At 36.5% G+C, this 23,848-nt stretch overlaps 1 pseudogene across 1 annotated transcript; it reads right to left on the bottom strand.

Moving 5' to 3' along the window:
* Positions 1-249: 249 nt before the first annotated feature.
* On the bottom strand, positions 250-4,250 carry LOC309829907 (adenylosuccinate synthetase isozyme 2-like; annotated as a pseudogene). The gene is made up of 3 exons: positions 4,002-4,250; positions 3,270-3,815; positions 250-367 (listed from the first exon to the last, which is right to left on the bottom strand). The product of its transcript is annotated as an adenylosuccinate synthetase isozyme 2-like (transcript).
* Between the last annotated feature and the right edge of the window lie 19,598 nt (positions 4,251-23,848).

The raw sequence follows: 23,848 nt of genomic DNA, 5'->3' as shown, positions 1-23,848 counted from the left end.
ATTGACTTTAAGAATTTGAGGAATAATGATAATACTAGTGAGAATTATATGGACAATACTAAAAGAAGATTTTACAGTTTCTATGAAGTCTAGATAAGAATATACCTTACATGACAGCTGAACTACCTGAAAGTTAATACAGTTTGATTGTTGCTAAATATTGGAATGGATGTCTCAAACAGTTTGCAGAATTTTTCCTTTTCACAGGATGTAAAAAAAAACAAAAAAAAGATCCAATTAGCACTCAATTCAAAGTTTCCCTCGATCCTCCTTTTTTTGGGGCTCGTAGTCATATTGCCAGTATATCTTCGACTGATTGACTCTTAATTCATCCACCACTGCTCTTTTTTTGTCTGTGAGTGGTATTCTTAAGTCAAACAATGTGTTCTTAAACTTTTAAAGCACAGATTTGCAATAATTAACTTTTAATTGAGTACACAAGAGAAAATAATTCTGCTTTACTGTCAACTTGTTGGGTATACCATCATGATAATGTACTCTAACAAGAATTGTATCCAGTAAATGATAAAAACAAAGCTGTATTATCGTGCCCTCCTTGTAATAATTTAACCTTACCCAAACAGAGGGGTCCAGCCTTTATGCTTGGCTCCTGGGAGGTAATCTCTAACCCCTGAAAAAATTGTCCTTGTCTGTCTGGGAGCCTTGAGTCGACCAGATGTAACAACGTGAATTAGGATGTATTGGAGGTGTTAGGTCACATGGTATTGGTGCAGCTTTCAAAGGGGTTAGAGACTGAAGTGAGCCACATGGCCAGCCAACCAGGTTTATATGATCAAGCCACAATGAAGACTCTGGACAGCAAGGCTCAGGAGAACTTCCCTGCTTACAAATCCTCCATGCACGTTGTTACAAATCAGTGTTGGGAACGTAATGCTGTTTATGACTCCATGGTAGGAGAACAACAGGAAGCTCCACAATTGAAACTTTCCTAGAATCTGCCCCATACATCCCTTCTCTTGGCTGATTTTAATCTGTTTCCTTTCCTTTCAATAAACTGTAACTGCAAGTAGAGCAGCTTTCAATGAGTTCTGTGAGTCCTTCTAGCAAATTATTGAACTTGAGGTTTTGGGAGACCCTTGAACTTACAACTGGTGTCAGAAATGAGGGTAATCTTGTGGACTATTCTTTCTCAAACTCTGCAGCCTCCTACTCACAAAGGATCAGAAATACTAATAACAAATGTTTCTTATTATGCTGATGCAATTTTACAGTGAAATCCCTTTTACCAGGTGACCATGAAAATTCTCTTTGAAGAGACATGTGTAGTCAAGGAATGAAAGAAATGGCCTTTCTTTCTCTTATTGATTCCATTATCTGAAACCACACAGAGATTATTTTTTAAATGCTGTGATCAATAGAGTTTAAACAAACACACAGTAAGTCCCTAATATAGTTCTAAAATGAAACTATAATGAAAACACACCTGTGGCTAATATAATCTTGCCATAAAGAATTTACAAAAATCTTACAAGAATATACAATGGAGAAAAGATAGCCTCTTCAATAAGTGGTGCTGGGAAAACTAGATATGACATATACAGATATCTATAATTATAGATAGAAATACAAGGCACAGGATACCTTTACTCCTCATCATCACCTAGTTGCTATCTCTTGTCGTTTATCTTTTTTATGATAGTCATTCTAAGAGTTGTGAGGTGATACCTCCTGGTTTTAATTTGCATTTCCCTGATGATTAGTGATGTTGAGCACCTTTTCATATACTTGTTCACCATTTGTATGTCTTCTTTGAAAAATGTCTCTTAAGTTCCTCTGCCTGATTTTTAATCAGCTTGTCTTTTCTTGCCTTTGACTTGTATGAGTACTTTATATATTTTGGAAAGCAACCCCTTATCAGATATATGGTATGTAAATGTGTTCTGTGATTTTATAGGCTGCCTTTTCATTATGTTGATAATTTCTTTTGCTCTGAAGAAACTTTTTCCTAATAAAAGTACAGGATCAGATAGCTTCGCTGGTGAAGTCTACCAAACATTGAAGAAGAATCAATACCAAGTCTTCTCAAACTCCTTCAATAAATTGAAGAGGAGGGAACTCTTCAAACTCATTTTATGAGGCCAGTACTACATTAATACCAAACCAAGTTAAGGACACTACAGAAAAAGAAAATCTAGGCTAATAGCCACAATAAACATACATGTAAAAGTCATTAACAGAATATTAGCAAACCAAATTCAAAAGTACATTAAAAGAATCATATGCCATGATCAGGTGGAACTTATTCCAGGAGTGCAGGGATGTTTTAGCATATGCAAATAATTCAGTGATATACTACATTAATGAAATGAAAGATATAAATGATATACTCATCTCAATAGATGTAGAAAAAGCATTTGGCAAACTTCAACATCCATTCATTATAAAAACTATCAACATTTAGAGAAGAGCTAACATCTGTCCTTCTCAAAATCTTCCAAAATATAGCAGAGGGAGGAACACTCCCAAACTCATTCTACAAGGCCACCGTCACCCTGATACCAAAACCAGACAAAGATGTCACAAAGAAAGAAAACTACAGGCCAATATCACTGATGAACATAGATGCAAAAATCCTCAACAAAATACTAGCAAATAGACTCCAACAGCACATTAAAAGGATCATACACCATGATCAAGTGGGGTTTATCCCAAGAATGCAAGGATTCTCCAATATACTTAAATCAATCAATGTGATACACCATATGAAAAACCATATGATCATCTCAGTAGGTGCAGAAAAAGCTTTTGACAAAATTCAACACCCATTTATGATAAAAACCCTCCAGAAAGTAGGCATAGGAGAACTTACCTCAACATAATAAAGGCCGTATCTGACAAACCCACAGCCAACATGGTCCTCAATGGTGAAAAACTGAAACCATTTCCACTAAGATCAGGAACAAGACAAGGCTGCCCACTCTCACTACTGTTATTCAACATTGTTTTCGAAGTTTTAGCCACAGCAATCAGAGAAGAAAAAGAAATAAAAGGAATCCAAATCAGAAAAGAAGAAGTAAAGCTGTCACTGTTTGCAGATGACATGATACTATACATAGAGAATCCTAAAGGTGCTACCAGAAAACTATTAGAGCTAATCAATGAATTCGGTAAAGTAGAAGGATACAAAATTAATGCACAATCTCTTGCATTCCTATACACTAGTGATGAAAAATCTGAAAGTGAAATTAAGGAAACACTCCCATTTACCATTGCAATGAAAAGAAAAAAATACCTGGGAATAAACCTACCTAAGGAGACGAAAGACCTGCATGCAGGTCATTGGTGGCCCATGTAGAGCCTCATAGAGGAAATAAACTCTGTCTCTCACCATTGGTTTGATCCTTTCCATATAACCCTTGAGTTTTTGTAATTCACCTTCAATATCTGTTTCCAGAGTGAGTTATATAGATTTGTACTGGTTAGCCAAAACTTTGAACCTCTCAGAGAAGCCACCAAAGTCAGAAACAAGATCGCACATCCTGAGTCCACTCCGAGCAGCTTTGGAAGAATAAACTGGGCCAGTGTCCTTTTCTGTGGTACCCAGAATTTTTCCTGCTTGTTCTTGTCTCTGTTGTTCCTGGATGCCATCAGCTGCTTGGTGAAAATCAAATACAACATGAGCTCTATCAGATATAATAAGACTTTTTCCCCAGCCTTCCAGACCTTTTCCTTTTTGAACATTTTTTTTCTGCTTCCTCAAACAATCCAGGTAGATGAATTACCACACCATTTGCAATGAATGCAGTAACATTCGGATTTACCAGTAGGTCAAAGATGAAAATTATACTCCAGGGCTTCCCTGGTGGTGCAGTGGTTGAGAGTCCACCTGCCGATGCAGGGGACACGGGTTCGTGCCCCGGTCCGGGAAGATCCCACGTGCTGCGGAGCGGCTAGGCCCGTGAGCCATGGCCGCTGAGTCTGCGCGTCTGGAGCCTGTGCTCCGCAACGGGAGAGACCACAACAGCGAGAGGCCTGCGTACCACAAAAAAAAAAAAAAAAAGAAAATTATACTCCACAGAATCTACAACTGTATGGCCAGCATTATTTTCTCCCTGGCAGCGGTACATGATGTCGGCAGCCTGCACCAGCAGATCGACCACCTTTCCCTTGTCACCCCACTGCACACCAAGCACCACCGTCACCCGCTTCCTTCCGGACCGCGCCCTTGGACACCTGCAGTTGCTGTTGGGCAAGGAGGATGCCACCAGGTTGGTCTTGGCGAATGCCATGGCTCCACAGACACAAGGAGAGCCCGGAGGGGACACGGGCGGCTGGGAGTGCATGAACTGGGCTGCTCTCAAAGGTCTGTTTTAAATAACATAATTTTAAATCAACCTGATGCCATAAAGAACATCTGCTGAAAGCAAGACAACATTTAATTTGGCCTCATAGGTCTTATTCATCGAATATTAATGAATTGTTGGTTTCTTCATGTAACATACTGGAATATATGAAACTCCAAGAAAATGTCAGTTGTATGTCTGTTTGGACTTTAAGGGTGTTATAGTATCTGGGAACAATTTTTATCTACATTCTACCTGAGTGATGAACTTTTTACTGAAAATAAATAAATAAATAATGAATTCCCCTATAATGACTACAGATTATGGACATTCTTTATAAGAGTGTGGACCATCTAAAGGAAGAACCCAGATCAGATTCATCCCTGTAATCTAGTTGATACCAACATATGTTTTCAAAAATAGTGTTTTCAATAAATTCATTCAGTTCTGAATGAATGAATAAATAAAGGAAAGGGGAAAAAATTAATCGTGCTCTTTGGCATTCTGACAAGCAAACATATGATGAGGAACAAGAATATGTTACTTGTACAGTAAATATGAAATAGTTGATTTTCTGTTTCATCATTCTGGCAGGAAAACAAATTTAACCTTTGAACTTTTATTTGTTTTAAAAATGAAGAATACTTTGAAGTTGGTAGACACTGCAGTGGTAAAGACATTTGTAAATAGAATTTGAACAAGCTAAGGACTTTGTGATTTAATAAATGGAGCTTCGTTACAGTAGGTGGAACTGAAGGTCTCCACACTAATGCTGTTTGATGAAGAACAATGGAAAAGTAGACACAAACATTGTTAGATAGGACTATACCTTTCAATCCTTCATGTGTAGGGTATTCTATTAAAAATTCAGTGAGGAGACCTTCAAGATGGCAGAAAAGTAAGATGTGGAGATCACCTTCCTCCCCACAAATACATCAGAAGTACACCTACATGTGGAACAACTCCTACAGAACACCTACTGAACAGAAGACCTCAGACTTCCCAAAGGACAAGAGACTCCACACGTACCTGGCCATGTGGCTGACAGGGTCTTGGTGCTCTGGTCAGGTGTCAGCCCTGTGCCTCTGAGGTGGGAGAGCCGAGTTCAGGACGTTGATCCCCCAGAGACCTCCCGGCTTCACGTAATATCAAATGGCAAAAGCTCTCCCAGAGATCTCCATCTCAACGCTAAGACCCAGCTCCACTCAACGACCAGCAAGCTACAGTGCTGCACACCCTATGCCAAACAACTAGAAAGACAGGAACACAACCCCACCCATTAGCAGGGAGGCTGCCTAAAATCATAATAAGGTCACAGACACGCCAAAACATACTACCGTTTGGTCCTGGCCACCAGAAAGACAAGATCCAGCCTCATCCACCCGAACACAGGCACTAGTCCCCTCCACCAGGAAGCCTACACAACCCCCTGAAACAACCTTAGCCACTAGGGGCAGACACCAACAACAACGGGAATTACGAACCTACACACTGCGAAAAGGAGACCCCAGACACAATAAGTTAAGCAAAATAAGAAGACAGAGAAACACACAGCAGCTGAAGGAATAAGGTAAAAACCCACCAGACTGAACAAATGAAGTGAAAATAGGCAGTCTACCTGAAAAAGAATTCAGAGTAATGGTAGTAAAGATGATCCAAAATCTTGGAAATAGAATGGAGAAAATACAAGAAATGTTTAACAAGGACCTAGAAGAACTAAAGAGCAAACAAACAATCATGGACAATACAATAAATGAAATTAAAAATACTCTAGATGGGATCAATAGCAGAATAACAGGCAGAAGAACAGATAAGTAACCTGGAAGATAAAATAGTGGAAATAAGTACTGCAGAGTAGAATAAAGAAAAAAGAAAGAAAAGAATAGAGGACATTCTCAGAGACTTCTGGGACAACATTAAATGCATCAACGTTCGAATTGTAGGGGTCCCAGAAGAAGAAGAGAAAAAAAAGAGAGTGAAAAAATATTTGAAGAGATTATAGTTGAAAACTTCCCTAATATGGTAAAACAAATAGTTAATCAAGTCAAGGAAGCTCAGAGTCCAATAAATGATAAGTCCAAGGAGAAACACGCCAAGACACATATTAATCAAACTATCAAAAATTAAATACAAAGAAAAAATACTAAAAGCAGCAAGGGAAAAACAACAAATAACATACAAGGGAATCCCCATAAGGTTAATAGCTGATCTTTCAGCAGAAACTCTGCAAGCCACAAGGGAGAGGCAGGACATATTTAAAGTGATGAAAGGGAAAACCCTACAACCAGGATTACTCTGCCCAGCAAGGATCTCATTCAGATTTGACAGAGAAATTAAAACCTTTACAGACAAGGCAAAGCAAAGAGAATTCACCACCAAAGCAGCTTTACAACAAATGCTAAAGGAACTTCTCTAGGCAGGAAGCACAAGAGAAGGAAAAGACCTACAATAACAAACCCAAAACAATTAAGAAAATAGTAATAGGAACACACATATCGATAACTACCTTAAATATAAATGGATTAAATGCTCCAACCAGAAGACATAGACTGGCTGAATGGATACAAAAACTAGACCCGTATATATGCTGTCTACGAGAGACCCACCTCAGACCTAGGGACACAAAGTGACTGAAAGTGAGGGGATGGAAAAAGATATTCCATGCAAATGGAAATCAAAAGAAAGCTGGAATAGCAATTCTCCTATCAGACAAAATAGACTTTAAAATAAAGACTATTACCAGAAGACAGAGAAGGACACTACATAATGATCAAGTGATCAGTCCACAAAGAAGATATAACAATTGTAAATATTTATGCACCCAACATAGGAGCACATCAATACATAAGGCAAATGCTAACAGCATAAAAAGGGAAATCGACAGTAACACAGTCATAATAGGGAACTTTAACACCCAAGCTTCACCAACGGACAGATCATCCAAAATGAAAATAAGTAAGGAAACACAAGCTTTAAGTGACACATTAAACAAGATGGACTTAATTGATATTTATAGGGCATTCCATCCAAAACCAACAGAATACACTTTTTTCTCAAGTGCTCATAGAACATCCTCCAAAAGAGATCATATATTGGGTCATAAATCAAGACTTGGTAAATTTAAGAAAATTGAAATCATATTAAGTATCTTTTCTGACCACAATGCTATAAGACTAGATATCAATTACAGGAAAAGATCTGTAAAAAATTAAAAACACATGGAGATTAAACAATACACTATTTAATAACCAAGAGATAAATAAAGAAATCAAAGAGGAAATCAGAAAATACCTAGAAACAAATGACAATGAAAACACGAAGACCCAAAACCTATGGGATGCAGCAAAAGCAGTTCTAAGAGGGAAGTTTATACCAATACAATCCTACCTTAAGAAACAGGAAACATCTCAAATAAACAACCTAACTTTGCACCTAAAGCAATTAGAGAAGGAAGAACAGAAAACCCCCAAAGTGAGCAGAAGGAAAGAAATCATAAAGATCAGATCAGAAATAAATGAAAAAGAAATGAAGGAAACGATAGCAAAGATCAAAGAAACTAAAAGCTGGTTCTTTGAGAAGATAAACAAAATTGATAAACCATTAGCCAGACTCATCAAGAAAAAAAGGGAGAAGACTCAAATCAATAGAATTAGAAATGAAAAAGAAGTAACAACTGACACTGCAGAAATACAAAGGGTCATGAGAGATTACTACAAGCAACTCTATGCCAATAAAATGGACAACCTGGAAGAAATGGACAAATTCTTAGAATAGCACAAACTTCCAAGACTGAACCAGGAAGAAATAGAAAATATGAACAGACCAATCACAAGCACTGAAATTGAAGCTGTGATTAAAAATCTTACAACAAACAAAAGCCCAGGACCAGATGGCTTCACAGGCGAATTCTGTCAAACATTTAGAGAAGAGCTAACACCTATCCTTCTCAAGCTCTTCCAAAATATAGCAGAGGGAGGAAAACTCCCAAACTCATTCTACAAGGCCCCCATCACCCTAATACCAAAACCAGACAAAGTTGTCACAAGGAAAGAAAACTACAGGCCAATATCACTGATGAACATAGGTGCAAAAATCTTCAATAAAATGCTAGCAAACAGAATCCAACAGCACATTAAAAGTATCATACACCATGATCAAATGTAGTTTATCCCAGGAATGCAAGGATACTTCAGTATATGAAAATCAATCAATGTGATGCACCATATTAACAGATTGAAGGATAAAAACAATATGATCATTTCAATAGATGCAATAAAAGCTTTGGACAAAATTCAACACCATTTTATGATAAAAACCCTCCAGAAAGTAGGCTTAGAGGGAACTTACCTGAAAATAATAAAGAACATATATGACAAACCCAGAGCTAACATTATTCTCAATGGTGAAAAACTGAAACCATTTCCACTAAGATCAGGTACACGGTAAGGTGTCCCACTCTCACTACTATTATTCAACATAGTTTTGGAAGTTTTAGCCACAGCAATCAGAGAAGAAAAAAAATAAAAGGAATCCGAATCAGAAAGGAAGAGGTAAAGCTGTCACTGTCTGCAGATGACATGATACTATACACAGAGAATTCTAAAGACTCTACCAGAAAACTACTAGAGCTAATCAACGAAGTTGGTTAAGTAGCAAGATACAAAATTAATGCACAAAAATCTCTTGAATTCATGTACACTAATGATGAAAAATCTGAAAGAGAAGTTAAGGAAACACACCCATTCACCATTGCAACATAAAGTATAAAATACCTAGGAATAAACCTACTTAAAGAGACAGAAGAACTGTGTGCAGAAAATTATAAGACACTAATGAAAGAAATTAAAGATGATACAAACAGATGGAGAGATATACCATGTTCTTGGATTGGAAGAATCAACATTGTGAAATGTTGATTCTTGTTACACTTGTTACAATGTTGATTCTCTGTTACACTACAGAGTCAGTGTAATCCCTATCAAGCTACCAATGGCATTTTTTCACAGAACTAGAAGAAAAAATTTCACAATTTGTATGGAAACACAAAAGACCCTGAATAGCCAAAGCAATCTTGTGAAAGAAAAATGGAGCTGGAGGAATCAGGCCCCCTGACTTCAGACTATACTACAAAGCTACAGTAATCAAGACAGTGTGGTTTTGGCACAAAAACAGAAATACAGATCAATGGAACAGGATAGCCCAGAGATAAACCCAGGCACATATGGTCACCTTATTGTTGATAAAGGAGGCAATAATATACAGTGGAGAAAAGACAGCCTCTTCAATAATTGGTGCTGGGAAAACTGGACAGCTACATGTTAAAGAATGAAATTAGAACACTCCTGAACACCATACACAAAAACAAACTCAAAATGGACTAAAGACCTAAATATAAGACCAGACACTGTAAAACTCTTAAGAGGAAAACATAGAACACTCTATGCCATAAATCTCAGCAAGATCCTTTTGGACCCACCTCCTAGAGAAATGGAAATAAAAACAAAAATAAACAAATGGGACCTATTGAAACTTAAAAGCTTTTGCACAGCAAAGAAAACCAAAAACAAGGTGAAAAGACAGTCCTCAGAATGGGGGAAAATGTTTGCAAATGAAGCGACTAACAAAGGATTAATCTCCAAAATTCACAAGCAGCGCAGGGAGCTCAATATCATAAAAAGAAACAACGCAATCTAAAAATGGGCAGAAGATCTAAATAGATATTTCTCCAAAGAAGATATACAGATTGCCAACAAACTCGTGAAAGAATGCTCAACATCATTAATCATTAGAGAAATGCTAATCGAAACTACAATGAGATATCACCTCACACCAGTCAGAATGGCCATCATCAAAAAATCTACAAACAATAAATGCTGGAGAGGGTCTGGAGAAAAGGGAACCCTCTTGCACTGTTGGTGGGAATGTAAATTGGTACAGCCACTATGGAGAACAGTATGGAGGTTCCTTAAAAAGTTAAAAATAGAACTACCATACGACCCAGCAATCCCACTGCTGGGCACATACCCTGTGACAACCGTAATTTAAAAAGAGTCATGCACCACAATGTTCATTGCAGCTCTATTTACAGTAGCCAGGACATGGAAGCAACCTAAGTGTCCATAGACAGAAGAACAGGTAAAGAAGATGTGTTACATAGATACAATGAAATATTAGTCAGCCGTAAAAAGAAACGAAATTGAGTTATTTGTAGTGAGGTGGATGGACCTAGGGTCTGTCATACAGAGTGAAGTAAGTCAGTAAGAGAAAAACAAATACCGTATGCTAACACATATATATGGAACCTAAGGAAAAAAAAAAGATTCTGAAGAAGATAGGGGCAGGACAGGAATAAAGATGCAGACAGAGAGAATGGACTTGAGGACATGGGGAGGGGGAAGGGTAAGCTGGGAAGAAGTGAGAGAGTGGCATGGACTTTTATATACTACCAAATGTAAAATAGATAGCTAGTGTGAAGCAGCCCCATAGCACAGGGAGATCAGCTCAGTGCTTTGTGACCACCTAAGGGTGTGGGATAGGGCAGGTGGGAGGGAGACGCAATTGGGAGGAGATATGGGGATATATTTATATGTATAGCTGATTCACTTTGTTATAAAGGAGAAACTAACACACCACTTTAAAGCAATTATACTCCAATAAAGATGTTAAAAAAATAAAATAAAGAGAGTGACAATGTGGAAAAAAAGTTCAGTGAGCTATGCACATAATTAGCCATTCCTCCTGTCACAGCGAATCTCCTTTGTGAACACTCTAATGCACCTTGACATGGAGTGCTCGAGCTGGGTGGCTTCCCTTTAAATAAGGATCTATCGGCTAATTCGCATTAAGTTTTCTTGGATTTTTGATAGTTTCAGAGACACTCCTTTTTAAGAAGCTGCTTCTGAAGATAAGAGATTCCCCTGTTTCAGATACTGCTTTTCAGTGGAGGGATTTTGGAAATGTCAGGTGGAATTTCTTATTTTCACAATGTCTCTCCTTTCATTCCACGCAGTGGGGCACAGAGATGAGGTGAATAGGAATGCTAAACATCCTTGACTGCACAGGATATTCTTGCTCAGTAAATAATTGTCCTGCCCAACATGTAGATAATGTCTGTGGTAACTAGCCTCCAGGATGGCCCCAGATATTCCCCACCTCATGGTGTTCACAGATGTGTATTCCCATCTCACATAATACCAGGATTGATCTGTGTGATCAACAGAATATGGAAGAAGAATTGGTGCATCACTTCCAAGATTAGGTTATAATATACACTGCCTTCTTTCTTGGTTGCATTGTTTCTCTCTCTGTGTCTCTCTCACATACCTTGCTCTGGAGGAAGCCAGTTGCCCCGTCGTAGGATATTCGGTTTGCATAAGGTTACGTCCACAAGTCAAGGAACTAATGTCTGTAGCCAGTAGCTAATAAGGAACTAAGGTCTGACAACAGCAATGTGAGTGAGCTGGGAAAACTGTCTTCTGGTCCCAGTGGAGCATTCATATGACTGCCATCCCGTCCAACAGCTTTATGGCAATTTCATGCAAGACCCTGAACCAGAACCAGTTCACGTAAGCCTCTCCCAGATTCCTGACCCTGGGAAATTTTGAGATAAATGATTCTTTATTTAATCTGATAAATTTTGAGATGATTTGTTATGCAACATTAGATAACTAATACAATGTCCCTGCTGACAGGTCTGGTGGCAAATATTTTATTTATCTGAAAAATCTCATATATGGATACTTAGTCTAGTTGTTTTCTGTACAAAACCTAAAATACTGTCTCCTGACAAGTAAAATTTTGATTCTTTTTATGTGATCTTATATTTAGTATAGCTTATAAATGATGTCATGTGAAATACTTCATAGTCTATTTTTTTTAACCATGCTGTGATATTTTATAATGTATATATATATTATTACACCATATTTTGAAATATTAAATTTTCTGTGTGGTATTTGGATGAATTATTGGATATTGGCCCATGTTAATTGTTAGTCTCCCACATATCCAATTTAAAACCTTTCTCATTGGTGGTATAAATTGCCATGGATTGGATATTTAAAAATTAATTGAATCATTGGCAGGACAGGAAAAAGAGTATGAAACCATCCCACTTAATATAGACCTGAAATTCATCTCTTTAGTGTTCAGTAAATGGTTGAGAAATATCACCTGTGTTTGAAAAATCTCTTACTTATTTATCCTATTTAAATATTCAGGTATCAACATGTAGTTGATAACCACATTGATTAAAATTATATTCATGGAGATAACAGTGGAAAAATTTCCTATATTTATAATAACTTTTCAGATCAGTACCATGAGGGGAGACACAATAATCTGTGTCTCAGTATTTCCCTCTGTGGCTCAGAAATGTAAAAATTTACATGGCCTGTTTTTGTGGGTGAAGTTCACGTTCACTTTTACTCTTTGGATCGATCTTGTCCCTGGCTGAGTCTAGGAAAAGAAGGGATATGAGAGGTTTTTGTAAATTAAAAAAGAAAAACAAGTCAAAATAAAGTAAAAAATAATAGATATAATGAGTTACAGTAAAGACTCTATGAATAATTATATATGACAAGATAATCATCAACCAACATTGGCCAGTAATGTGTAATCAGGAAAAGGCTGATAATTTTAAGTTTTATCCTGACATACTTGGTCCTATGTGTATGAATTCTGATTTTATGATACTCACACACAGAATTCAAGTCCTGAATGATTTGGGGGCTGTAGTATTAAAGTACTTGGTCTTCTACAACAACATCAGTTTACTGAATACTTTGCGTCAGGTGCTGTTGTAAGCACTGGAGACACTGACAATGAACAAAGACCAAAAAAGTCCCTGTCCTCATTATTGTATCTAGTGTGATAAGACAGTCAATACATAAATGAACAGTGTCTCCCCAAAATTCACATCTATCTGGAACCTTGAGATGTGACCTTATTTGGAAAATAGGGCCTTTGCAGATGTAATTAAGTAAAGATAAGATCACACTGGATTAAAGTTGGCCCTAAAGCCAGTGATGTGTGTCCTTAGAAGAAGAGTAGAGGACACACAGAGAGAGACAGAAGGGATGAGGTGAAGATGGAGAGAGACTGGTGTGTTTCATGCACGGGGATGCTGCTAGTTTAAACAGAGTAGTAGAAAGGCATGAATGATGAAGTAACATTGAGTGAAATTATTAGTTTATTTGTCTTCTTCCTAAGTCTGGGCATTACACATTCAACTCTGTATTAAGACCCTTTTCTTCCATCGGTAGCCAGGGCAATTTGAGGCGATAGTAGCAAAGACAGATCTCTTATCCACTGTCTGGGCTTCTAGTCATCTCAGTTATACAGAATGCAAGAGAAAATATAAATTGGTTACAAAATTTGTAATATGAAAAAATTGTTACCAAAGATGACATATACTTTTATTTCAAAAGACATTTAGTCTGATACAATGGAAGTATTTGCTAGTTTAATAAATTTTGTGAGCTTGTACATGGTATTAAAGAAAACAACCTAGAGACTAGAGGCAGAGCCTGTGCAAAGCTGATCTAGTGAGAAGAGATAATGGATAACAAGGGTACATAGAGACAGTGATAAAGTACCTACTGCCTATTCAATGCAGACACAGGCACAAATAACTATATGCATCCAGGTAGAACCTGAGAACAACACTCGATTAAAGTTATATATAAAAGTTTTTTATATATTGGGGTGGCCAAAAAGTTCGTTTGGGTTTTTCCATAACATATCTTTAAACTGGTTGATTCACTCTTTATTTCCTCCTTACTTTCTTCATGCATTGAAAAAATCCCTGGCAAATCAAATGTCTAATATATATTACCTTACAATACATAAGCTTATGGTTTTATGGTCATGGGCTTACAGGATTAGAGTTATACATTAGAGGTTAGTGTACTATAATATGTTCTTTATTATTTAAAGTACCATGAGATAAGAAAAAAGAGAGTAATCAGTGTGGTCTGTATTGTTCTTGGAAGGTATCACAAGGCACTGATATTTGATCTGAATATCTCAGGATATGTGAGCTAGCCTGTAGGACTGGGTATACGCAAATTAAAAAAAAAAAAAAAGAAAATGCAGGGATTCAAAAAATTCTATGATGTATTTTAAAAACAGAAAGTTTCTCTGATTAACTGGAACAGTTCTCAATTCTGGCTGTACATTTTAATTTCCAGGGGTTCATTTAAAAGAAATCTATGCCCAGTCCTACTAGTGACTAACTAAAGTGGGATGCGGGATCTCAGCTGACGGGCCCTAAGTATGTTTATTTTTTTAAGCTCCCTAGGTGATGTGAATGTGAAGTCAGCACTGAAAATCACTGCCTAGAAGGCAGTCTAAACTGGAGTATTTGTGGAAGTTGATGTGTAAAGCTAGGTTGAGTGTGGGTGGTGAATAACCTGGTGTCTGTTAATAAGGCATTTGGATGTGATGTTCACAGTCATAAACCTAGATCATCAAATAAATTACTTATATTGATACTTCTAATTCAGTTGTAAAATAATTATTTGCATAAAATCAGTAAGAATCAGTTATCAAAAAATTTCACTTGTGTTAAATTTCTCATTCCTTTATGGTAGTATTTTCTCAAATAGGAGTCTGGGGGCATATGCAGTCCCTGATTTACCTCAAGATTTGTTTTCTACTTTTGTTCTTTCATTTTAGGTATAATTTCAAAACATATACATTTTTTATCATCTGGATGACTATGCTGTAAATAAATATTACATCATTGTCTGTAGGTAGAATCATATTGGAACCAAGTAGAACTACTTCAGTTATCGGGACTAATATGAAACGAAAAGAGGCAGATGTACAAAGATTCATTAAAGGCCAAGCGGCGCAGAAGAGCATAACATAGAAAAACAGGTTTTATGTAGTTCAAAGAGAGATGAAAGGTGGAAAACAGAGGCATCACACAGTCAAACATAGATTAAGGCATGGAGAACCCCAAATAATCTGTGCTGCTAGCAGTCAACTTCATGTTCACATCGTGAGCAATGTGAGTTAAAGTGATATCTTAGTCACGTTATCTTGAGCTCAATTTTGTATTTTTCTTTGCATATATTCTTATTTACTTTGTTTTTATGGTATTTAAAAGCTATGGCATGCAGTATGCCTAATTTTATATAGTATATTTTAAAAATGAATATGCCAACACTCACTTTTCAGAAAACATAAATAAATCTATTTGAAGGTAATTTTAAATATATGTAACAGGTTTAAAAATTTTTTAAACATATATAACAGGTTTTTGAAACATTGCTTTAGAGATAGGGAACTAGAATGGAAGTAACACAGAAGATGAAATTGAAGATTCTGAATAGTAATCCAGCTCCATCATCTGTTAGTTTTGTAAACTTTGTAAAACACTTAAGTTCTATGAGCCTTGGTATTTGGTCTGCAATATGAGATTAAGTATACACTTCTTGCAGGGTTATACCTATGATTTTGTGACTGTTAAATGAGATCACTTACATTAAAGGGGCCAAAAATTAGTAGATGTTAGATAAACATTACTGGCTTCCTGATGATGGAAAAACGATATGATGGTTGGGGCAAATCTTATAAGTACTTTGAAATGATTTGAAATAACGCTCTGTGCGTGTGTGTGTGTGTGTGTGCTTGTGTGTGCGTGTGTATGTGTGAGAGAGAGAATGTTCAATGCGGTGGCAAAATGGCATGCTAGGAAAGCTTCCAAAGCCTTAAAGCACTTACCTTCTGTAATCTACAGCCTATCAGTCTCCTGACAATACCAAGAAGAGATGAGGGGGTTAGTGATTGACTGGGGAATACGCAGGCAAGAGGGCCCTGTGCTGAGGCCAAAGCCTGCAGGTGGCTTTGGTCTTAATAACTTTCCGTTACACACACTTCCTTTAGCACCAGTGAAACAAGGTTTGATTTATTTTTGATGGATCTTCTCCACTTCGGAACTCTATTGGTTTCAAAGCTGTGGCTGCAGCAACACCTGAAGTGATTTTTATCACTGCCATAAAAGCATTAAATGATTTCAGGTGCCAGAGACCTTTTTCGGGTTCTGCTGTTTGATAAGTGAAGTCAGTTGTTAAAAAATGTTTTTCAGCTGCTTTAACTTTTGACATGCCCCTAGAAAATCTATATTCTTGTACCCAACAGGATGTCTCATGCTTTGTAAATGTGGGGAAACACAGACTGAGATTTGTGGGTGATGTGTGATATTCTACATAGAATAAGCAAAATGTGGTTATTGTTGTTTGTTTGTTGTTATTCGTTTGGTTTTTTTTTTTTTTTGGTTGGCTTTCGTGTGATTTTAGTAGAAACTGTTGGTAAGGAGGTTGTGGGAAGATCACATGTGTTCTCTTTTTTTACTCCCAGTTTAGAGAATTAAAGGCTAATTTTAAAAGTACATCCCTCAGTCATTAGGCAATTATAACTAAACCAGCTAGGCAGAGGAGTTTTATTTGACTCTAATTTTAACGTCCTCTGGCACTGCTTGTTCAGCGTCCTACTGAGGTGGATTATAGTGTCTTTCCAAATCAGGTCACCTTCTAGAGCGTGATAGTACAAATGAGTGTCAAAGGTATATAGTTAGAGAAAATTATCCATATAAGGACCACAGAAGAATTGCTGCAGTCACCTCTGAGCTCATTGTAGGCTCAGATTTAAGACATTGAGGGCTAATATTTAAAAGGTATGTCTAGAATGCAATGAAATAATCAACTTTGTGGTAATAGCAGCTTTCTCAGAAAATGACTTATCTACTTCTCCTTTAACACATAAATGTTAGTCTGAAGTCTGCAGGCTTCCACAGATAACTATCATTATTTCTTAATATTCCAATAATTTTAAGAGGGAAAATAAAGTGAGTAAATGAAAATTATATTATAGTCCATGCACATGCCTAGATCTTATTATTTTCTACTCTCAAATTTCCAAATCCAAAAGGTAACCAATATAAACAAAATCTGTGTAGCTTTGATATCTTGGTTCATCAGTTTTGGAGTAATTCCTTGAAAATTTGTGTGGAAGTATTGCAGGGTCCATTGTGTGTGTGAGTGTGTGATAAAACACCTGGAAATTTGATCAGTCATATATGTGTGCATATAAGAGGATAATGTGGGCAAAATGTTAGAAATAGAAACTGTCCTAGGAAATAGAAACTTTAAGATAACTAGAGTTCTAATAATAGCTGAGCATATTATAATATGCTTATATGTAGCTCCTGAGAGTTTGGAAATGAATCATACAGGGATGCTTTCCATTTCTATATGCAGTAAAGCCACAGTTCCTTCCCATCTTTTATTTTGCTCTTCTCCTAAAGCATGAAAGAAAAAAAAATTGACCTAGCTTCTATTATTTAAGTGATTTCTTTTTTCAAGGTTCTGTTGAGCACATGGCAAAAATATGCCAAAAAGTGTTAGGTTTAAAGAAACAGCTACAGGGACTTTCCTGGTGGTGCAGGGGTTAAGAATCCTCCTGCCAATGCAGGGGACATGGGTTCGAGCCCTGGTCCAGGAAGATCCCACATGCCGCGGAGCAACTAAGCCCATGTGCCACAACTACTGAGCCTGTACTCTAGAGCCCATGAGCCACAACTACTGAGACTGCACGCCACAACTACTGAAGCCCACATGCCTAGAGCCCGTGCTCTGCAACAAGAGAAACCACCGCAGTGAGAAGCCTGCGCACTGCAACAAAGAGTAGCCCCTGCTTGCTACAACTAGAGAAAGCCCGTGTGCAGCAATGAAGACCCAACACAGCCAAAAAATAAATAAATTAAATAAATTAATTTATAAAAAAATATAAACAACTACAATGAAACCAATCAGATCAAATCATAAAGGGATAGGGGCTTTATTTTCCACAGAAAAATTGTGTCAACTTTTAAAAAATTATAATGTTCTTAAAATACTTATTATAGAGTTAGAAAGAGATACATGTCTTCTACATCAGTGGACACAAACCTATAAAATACCAAGAGAGATTTTGCTATCCAAATATCCAATGAATATCTGAGGAAGAATGGTTGGGTTCTGTAGAGAGAGGGTTTGAGAGATGTCTCTTAATTCATTCCTTCCTAATGGAAACCCTGACCTGATACACTATCCTGTGCTGAAATGGAATGCATCCTACATCAGAGCTTCTTTCTAAAGTGGCTGTAGAATTTTCAGCTCAGTACCCTGGGAATTATAATTTTTCATTGACCTCTTTGACAATATGGGTGTTTGCAAGACACGGGGGATGCAAAAAATAGAAGAAATAAGTAATGAATACGAAAATTTAAATCATTATTCGAAACAGTACAAAGCAAACTAAGCACTGCAGGATATTTAATCGGTAATATGTAAGATAATTTGTAATATTCTCGCAGAATGCAAAATGAAGGAGCAAAAGGAAAAATGGTACTGAGGTAAGTTAGTTACCTAAATTGTAAAGTAGAAGGAAAATTTCATATTTTTGAAATAACCATAACAATAAGAGCAGAAGAAAAAATTAGAATTGTATTAGAATAAAATTCCACAGTTGAAAATTGAAATGAACCAAAATAAAGCAGGAAAAATAATTAATTAAAAGAAACACATAAGTGATATTTTAAAATTTTATGAATAAAGTTTAATCCCATAGGAATTCAGGACTTTTGAAAAGTTGAAAAATAAAAGCTCACATGTTAAAGTGCAGAAATTAGGTTGAGATCAACATATTCAATGACATTAAATGCCTTCAGAGAAGGGCGTAATGGCTACAAAATTCTGAGAAAAAATATTGTCAACAATAATTCCATGCCAAGTCTAATTGTAATTCTTTCTTAGTCATAATGAAAAAGAAAATATATGCATACATACATAAAGGTAAATAAATGAAGATGTTCTGAAGCAAACACTAAGATATATACTCACCATATATGTTTTTTTGGGAAAAAAAAGCTGCTCTAGTTACCTATTTTTGTGTTGCAAATTAGTGGATTAAAATGGATTAAAAGGTCTTGGCTGGGTGGTCACCACTTGGAGGTCTTTTATGCAGTTGTAATTAAGTGTCAGCAGAGTATAACATACCTCAGCTAGGTGTCCAAAATGGCTCATTGATATGATTGGCAGTTTATGCTTTCTGTCAGTGCTAGGCTCATCTGGACTGTCAATCAGAGCAGCTACACATGACTTCATTAGGTGGCTTGGGCTTCTTGCAGCCCAATATCTTGGTTTGAAGTGGGGACATCCCCAGATGAGGCATTCAGAGAACCAGCCTTCTAAGAGACTAAGGCAGAAGCAATAAGACTTTTTTTAAACTGGCCTTGGAAGTCATCCAGCATCATTTCAACCACGCAGAAGTCAAAAAGGTCATTTAAAAAAAAACCCACGCACCCCAATGTTCATAGCAGCATTATTTATAATTGCCAAGATATGGAAGCAACCTAAGTGTCCATCAACAGATGAATGGGTAAAGAAGATGTGGTGTATATATAAAATGGAATACTACTCAGCCATAAAAAGAATGAAAATTTGCCATTTGCAGCAACATGGATGGACTTGGAGGACTATATGTTAAGTGAAATAAGTCAGAGAATGACAAATACTATAAGATATCACTTATATGTGGAATCTAAAAAATGTGACAAACTAATTAATACAACAAAAAAGAAGCAAACCCACAGATACAGAGAACAAAATAGTGGTTACCAGTGAGCAGGGGAGGGACAATATAGGAGTGGATGAGTGGAAGGCGCAAACTATTGAGTATAAGATAGGCTCAAGGATGTATTTTACAACATGGGGAATATAGTCAACATTCTGTAATTACTATAAATGTAACCTTTAAAGTGTATAAAAATTTTTTTAAAAAAGAAAGTAGATTAAATCCTATTTATACATGTGTAAAATACCAAAGAATTTGAAACCAATTTTAATCCACACAGTATCTCATTACTCAGGCTAATTGAGAGATGACTGAATCTCACCATACATAAATTAAAACAAAGCAACTGTAAGCACAAAGATTTGGAGTCAAAAAGGAAATTAAGGCAATAATCATAGATTGTTTAGGGAAGAGCAACCATGTCAACAGTACATCTCAAAACTTGGAGAGGTTGCTAAAACAGTACACAAAGAAAAATATAGATGAATAGCTTTAATTTATTTCATTTTTCAGTCAAAAATAAAATTAAAGCAAATAAGTAGGACTACATTAAACTAAAAATTTTCTGCACAGCAAACAATCAACAAAATGAAAAGGAAACCTATGGAATGGGAGAAAATATTTGCAAATCTGATAAGAGGTCAGTATCCAAGATAAGAAATGTGTACAACTCAGAAAAAAAAAATACAAATAACCCAATTAAAATGGCCAACAGGCACATGAAAAAATGCTTAACATCGCTAATCATTAGGGAAATGCAAATCCAAACCACAGTAAGATATCTCCTCACTCACATTAGAATGGCTATCATCAAAAAGTCAAAAGATAACTAGAGTTTGTGAGGATGTAGAGAAAAGGGAGCCTAGAACCTTGTACACCATTGGTGGGAATGTAAATTGGACAGCCATTATGTAAAAACAGTTTGGAGATTCTTTTAAAAATTAAAAATACAACTACCATTTGATCCAGCTATCTCACATCTGGGTATATATCTGAAGGAAATAAAATCGGTATCTGAAAGAGATATCTGCTGTCCCATGTTTATTGCAGCATTATTCACAGTAGTATGTCAATGGACGGGTGAATGGATAAAGGAGGTGTGATATATATGGAAATACAATAGAAAACTGTTCAGCCATTGAGAAAGAAGGGAATCCTGCCATTTGTGACAATACAGAGGAACCTGGAATACATTAGCTTGGGTGAAATAAGCCAGACACAGAAAGACAAATACTGCATGATTTAATTATATGTGAAACCACGCACACATAAAATAAAGTCAAACTTATAATAACAAAGTAGAATGGGGTTATCAGGGCCTGGAGAGTGGGGATGTATTAGTCAGAAGGTACAAATTTTCAGTCATAAGATGAATAAGTTCTGGAGACCTAATGCACAACATGACTATAGTTAATAATAATGTATTAATACTTGAGATTTGCTAAGAGAGTAGATTCCAAGTGTTCTTGCCAAAAAAAAAAAAAAAGAGAAAGTGTAACTATGTGAGGTAATGGATATGTTAATTAGCTTGATTGTGGTAATTATTTCATGATGTATACATGTATCGAAACATTAGCTTGCACAATGTAAATATATACAATTTTTATTTGTCAGTCATACCTCAGTAAAACTGGAGAAAAAAGAGAAATAGAAAAGTCTCTGTCAAAATCAAAATCCAAAGAAAAGAAAATTATCCCTGAAAAATATCTCCAGTTCTGGATGGTTTTACTGGTCTCTTCATTGCTTTCAAACCTTCATTTCCTGCCATATAGATTGTTCCAGGGCAAAAGTAATACAAAAATCTCCAATATCACAAGTATACCAAATTCTGATAAAGTTAAGATGAAATATTACTTACAAAGATATATGTAAATATTTTCAGTAAAATAATGAAAATCAAGTCTAGCACAAAAGAACCATCGTCACTGGTTAAGAGTGTAAATTAATTTGGAATATACAACATAAACCTTAAACATGTTTTTCTTTATAATGCAGTTTCTCCATGTGGAACTTTAAGGAACTTTAATTAAGGGCAGAGATGCCCTTAATTATTAATAAAAGTGTTTTTATCACATATTTATAATAATTACAATAAATTAGTGATAAATTAGAGAAAACCAAGACATCCCATAGGGTATTTCCCACATTGTCTACAATGAGCCTGTTTTGATTGGAAACATTAGAAAAAATTAGACAAATCATATATTAGAAAATATGTACTTTTTTATAATTAGGAAAACATTAAAATATTTTCAGTTTCAGTTACAATAACTTTATACTCAAGGGGAAATAATGATAATAGGGAGAAGATGGGAATTATCTCCTAATTATAGTACATTAATTGTAGACTTATTTTGGTGTTCCTGGAAAAAACATACACTATTTCTAAAGATAAAGCAGCTAACTGACTGTAGACTTTAGCTATTTGGAGCAAAAATAAACTGATACAGTGGCTATTTGTCAAATAAGCCTTGAACTTTCCCCGCTCTGCTCTTTGCTCAAACTGTACATTTTCCTGCTCATATCTACTCATCAAAATTGTACCTATTGTATTCATAAAACACTTGGCACTACTTACATGGATTTCTGGTATACTGCTCTAGATTATATCTGTTTGTGAACACGTTTCGCCTCACTTTCTGACTCTTAGAAGACAAGTAGCCTATTCTATTCATCACTATGTCTGGCATAGGAACATAGAGCACAGTGCCTGGCATTTACAAAGTGCTTCATAAATATGTGACAAATAAATAAATATTGACAAAGTTGGGTCTCTTGTCAGGATCTTGGCTTTTTTATTATTATTATTATTCCAGTTTTCTGGTCTTCAGATAACTCAATAATTCAGTGAAAGGACTAGAATTTGCAGTGAAAGGATTAGAATTTCTGGGGATATGAGCCTGTCACAGATATTGCTGAATCATACGGTATACCGTACATAGATGCTGTACTTATCTTTACTTTGTTTTTCCCCTTATTTGTCTACTTCCTATCGGTTCCATTTCTGCCATGCTGGGTTCAACTCTGTGCTGCAGGGGCTGGAATTCTGCATAGTCCATTTTTCCTAGACTCCCATTTACGTTCTGCCAGTGGGAGTCACTGGCAAGAAATTGAAATTGTGGAGAGAAAAATTATTTTCCTATTATTTTTCTGTTTTAACAACAGTTCTGATAGGACTGGCCTACTAAGCCTAGCAGCGGGAGGCTTAGGAATCCAGCAGTGTTTAGGGCTATGCTAGAAGTGCCGGCTAGCTGTGGGCTTCCAGTGGCTTTGGCGATTCTGGCAGAAGCACTCGTACTTTCATCAGGTGCATGGCAGAATATTCTTATTCTGAATATTATCACTAGGTCAATGTAGAAACTTGTCTTAGTTTGTTTGGTCTGCTCCGACAAAATACCATAGACCAGGTGGCTTAAAACAACATAGATTTATTCCTTACAGTTCTAGAGGCTGGGAAGATCAAGGCACTGGCTGATTCTGTGTCCCGCGAGGGTTTGCTTCCTGGTTCATAGATGGCTGTCTTTTCCCCATGTCCTCACATGGCTGAACGGGTGAAGGAGCTCTCTGTGGTCCCTTTTATAAGGGCACCAACTCATCACCTGCCACAGGTCTCACCTCCAAATACCATCATATGGAGGATTAGGCTTCAACATATGACTTTTGGGGTGACATAGGCATTCAGTCTATAGCAAAACCAAGATCTGGGATGTCAAAAGGTAGGCAATGTGAAGAAAAATTCATGATGACCCACACATATTTAGTTAATGCAATATTGTCATTTATTTCCATCAACAGGCTAAGTAGGAAGTGATGTAGTGGATCTGAGGAGGGGTGACAAGTATACACTACTTAATTGGAGTCAGTGAGTCTCTCTCTCCCCATCTCAGCCACCACTGGCTCATAGTTGGTATGTCTCTGACCTT

This window comes from Grampus griseus, assembly GCF_964374135.1.
Source record: "Grampus griseus genome assembly, chromosome: 11".
NCBI lineage: Eukaryota > Metazoa > Chordata > Mammalia > Artiodactyla > Delphinidae > Grampus > Grampus griseus.
The sequence above is the reverse complement of the archived record's forward strand: the minus strand, read 5'-3'. Positions and strand labels throughout refer to the sequence as shown.